Source organism: Chenopodium album, chromosome 2 (assembly GCF_948465745.1).
Source record: "Chenopodium album chromosome 2, dcCheAlbu1.1, whole genome shotgun sequence".
In the NCBI taxonomy this organism is placed as follows: domain Eukaryota; kingdom Viridiplantae; phylum Streptophyta; class Magnoliopsida; order Caryophyllales; family Amaranthaceae; genus Chenopodium; species Chenopodium album.
Window position 1 is genome coordinate 61,243,121 of NC_137835.1, and position 3,457 is coordinate 61,246,577.

At 30.8% G+C, this 3,457-nt stretch overlaps 1 long non-coding RNA gene across 1 annotated transcript; it reads right to left on the reverse strand.

Moving 5' to 3' along the window:
- Window positions 1-549: 549 nt before the first annotated feature.
- On the reverse strand, window positions 550-2,455 carry LOC145586223 (uncharacterized). Its single transcript, XR_014100828.1, has 3 exons — window positions 2,235-2,455; window positions 1,448-1,518; window positions 550-734 (listed from the first exon to the last, which is right to left on the reverse strand). It is a non-coding gene; the product is annotated as an uncharacterized LOC145586223 (long non-coding RNA).
- Window positions 2,456-3,457: the final 1,002 nt, after the last annotated feature.

Sequence of the window (3,457 nt, forward strand, 5' to 3'; positions counted from 1 at the left end):
GTTAGTCACAACCGTTCTCTTTTCCCTTCCTATAATCGTACAATAATGAAGGAAAATAGAACGGTTTAGAGTACTCAACAGTTCTATATTGCATTACAATAGAGAACGGTTGAGTTAGATAACCGTTCTCTAAAGGTTTTTTTTTAAAAAAAAAAATCCAATCAAGAGATCATATATTGCATTATTTTCCTGCTAGCTGTATTATTCCTGTATTTTATTTTTGACGATATTATTGAACTTTTTTCCTGTATACGTATAATTGTTGTATTCTTGTATTTTATCTTTTACATCAAAATCTACATTTCCTGTGTAAAAGAAATTCATGATCTAGTATGTACAATTTCAGTATATTAGAATTAACCAAAGCCATAAAAATATACTTCATATAATTTAAGACATCCAACAATTAAATTTAATCATTCATTCGAAAATTTGTTCTATACAAATACAAGATATATATATATATATATATATATATATATATATATATATATATATATATATATATATATATATATATATATATATATATATATATATATATATATATCAAAACACCTTTCTTATTGATGTTGATAAAAAAAAATGAAAAAGTATAATCTAGCTTAGATATACCAATATCATAGATCTTCAATCCAGATAAATCATCAATATCGTCATTTGGTTGATGGCATCTGGTAACATATGAAATCCATCTTCCCCTAAGCTTGTCGATCATTAGCTTTGTCAATATACTGCAAAACAATGTAAAATACATCTGTCTTTCTCAGTAAAAGTAACGTGTTTTTTTAGTACTATCATATTAAATCAGAGCTATAATAAGTGAAAATATAATATAGAATTGGTGAATATAAGTTTAAATCACTTTAAATAGGGTGATGAAAGCAAGGCTTATGATACATATAACGTTTGTGAATTTGTGACTTAGAGTAATTAGTGAGCATCCAAAACATTGCCAACGAACAATCAATGAATTTATGATGCACATCTCTCCATCTCAACAAGAGGAATAACATCAAGATCAACATCTTCAAATCGGTTAAATCCTTACCTCAACAAAATAATACAAAATAAGAAACTACATGTATTGAGTGTTGACAGCTTAACACCCTAGTTCAACTGTTAAAGATAAATTTATAAACTAAGACAAGTCATTGGATGGATCAGGAATTTAGGATAAGATACTCACGGGACAATGCTCTCCGTTCTGGATCTGTGCACCTAGAAACTCAGCAGCAAGATGCTGAAGTGCCTTTCTACGAATTTCTCTTCTCATATTAAGAAAAGCAATTACTATTTTATAGCAAAATCAAACTCACAGATGTAATTAATTAACATGTATTCTAATGGAGCATAATATTCTAAATAAATTAGTTCAAGAAGAGCAATTCAACTTATATGAAAGAAAAAGCTAGTTAAAGAAAAGAGTATGAAACAAGATACATACTTTATAAATGGCTGGTATTCTGCATTGTCACTATGTCTTTCTTTGGATGACTTAGTAAAAGTGCCTGATAACTGTTAAGATATGGATTAGTTGACCTTATAGTATCAAAAGTAGGATGCACTAACGTATCAACTATTCACAATCAACCAACAAGAATTTTTCCTTTGATCAACTCTGCCACCTTATCATTACTATAAATTCACTTCCATAAGATTCTGATTTCTTGCTCTTCTCTCTTCATAATCAGCTACCCAAAATCCACAAACAACATGACTACTCTTATACATCACTAGAATTAGATTTAATCATCACTTAATTTCAATCACAACATCTCATAACCAGCCCTTTTATGAAAGAAAAGCAAAGCAAATCAATTTTTCTAAAATAATTTACAAAGTATTTGAAATTAATAGAACATAATAACCTAGTGGTAATCAATTTCCCCTACCCCTCTTTCTTTATCTAATTAGGGTTGCATATTTGACCTAGGTTAGAGTAATTTGGCAATAATAATTTTGATTAATAGTGAAATTTCTTGTAATTCGTATCAATTAAGTGTAATTTGATTGAAAAAACTTCAATTTTATAGAATTATTTGCACTTATAAGAATCGATTGAATTCCCAAAAACTAAAATTGTGAATTTTTTTAATCCACCTAAAATTCGATCGAAATTACTGCAATGGATGAAAACTATGAATTCATTACAGCTGAATTGAAAAATTCGATTGATTAATACAACTAGATTGACAAACTCATCTGAATCAAGAAAAATTTGAACGAATTACTTGGAAAGTGCAGTGGTGGTGTAGCGGTGCGGTGCGGTGAAGTGATGTTCAATAGTGTGGTGGTGGAACGATGGTGGGGAGATGGGGTGACGGTGGTGCGGTAGGGCGGCGAAGTAGTAATTGGTGAATTGAGCAACATGAGGTTTCACTTTTCATCGTTTTTTTGAAGCAGTAAGCAGTTAATACTCTAGTGAATAGTGATAGTGCAGTATAAAAGCGTTTCAATTATATTAAGCAGCCTTTGAATAATTAGGGTAATTCTAAATATCCCAACGGTGCACATAAATATCCCTCTAATTTTTTTTTTATAAATATTATAGAATAAAAATGAAATACAAAACGGTTGTCAAGATGACCGTTCTGTATCATCTAAAATGAAATTATTTATTTTTTATTGTTTGAGTAAAAAAAAAATAGAGAACGGTTAACTATTCTAACCGTTCTATATTTAATAACTCATAAAAGGCCTCTTGCACGAATACGTTCTATATTCTTCTAGAGAACGCATATCTTTGATAACCGTTTTATATTTTGCGATCTGTAATCTAGTTTTTGTGGTATTGATCGAGTCTACGCATTAAGTCCCATGGTCTTACACAAGAGTCAAAGCATGTCACTTGCACTCAACATGTAAAGCACACACTAATATGTATATACACCATGACCATGTCTTAAGTTCATGCATGAGTCGGTTTTTTTTTCCGTCATTTAAGTTGGGGGTACATTCTTCTATATTTCCCCATCTACATAATTCTCAATATCAAAATATTCATTCTTCCAACCTCCTTCCATCTTCAATGTTGAATAGAGCTTAAGTCAAATAAATAATAAAAAAGAGAAGACTTACTCCCAACTTTCTTTTCCTCAGCAATTGGTCAAGAGAGAAGAGCACTTGACCAAGACAACATTTTTTATAAAGGATCACTCTTCACAAAAAGGGTTGTAATAATGGCCAGCGAAAAAGAAGTTTTCTTAAGTAATACTAGTGAAAGCTCATCAAGTCTAGAAGAGGATGTTTAGGAATTACGAAATACCGTTGTCATGCTTATGGGTGCAATAGAAGGATTAAGAGATTGGATAATGGTTATCAAACAGCGTTCTCATTATCAACACCATAGAGACCATGATCACACTACCGAAGGATGCTTCATCCTCAAAGATCGGGTTCAAGACCTCATTAATTCAAGTCTCCTCCATGTTCCTCCAAGCAACAAAAAGGCCAA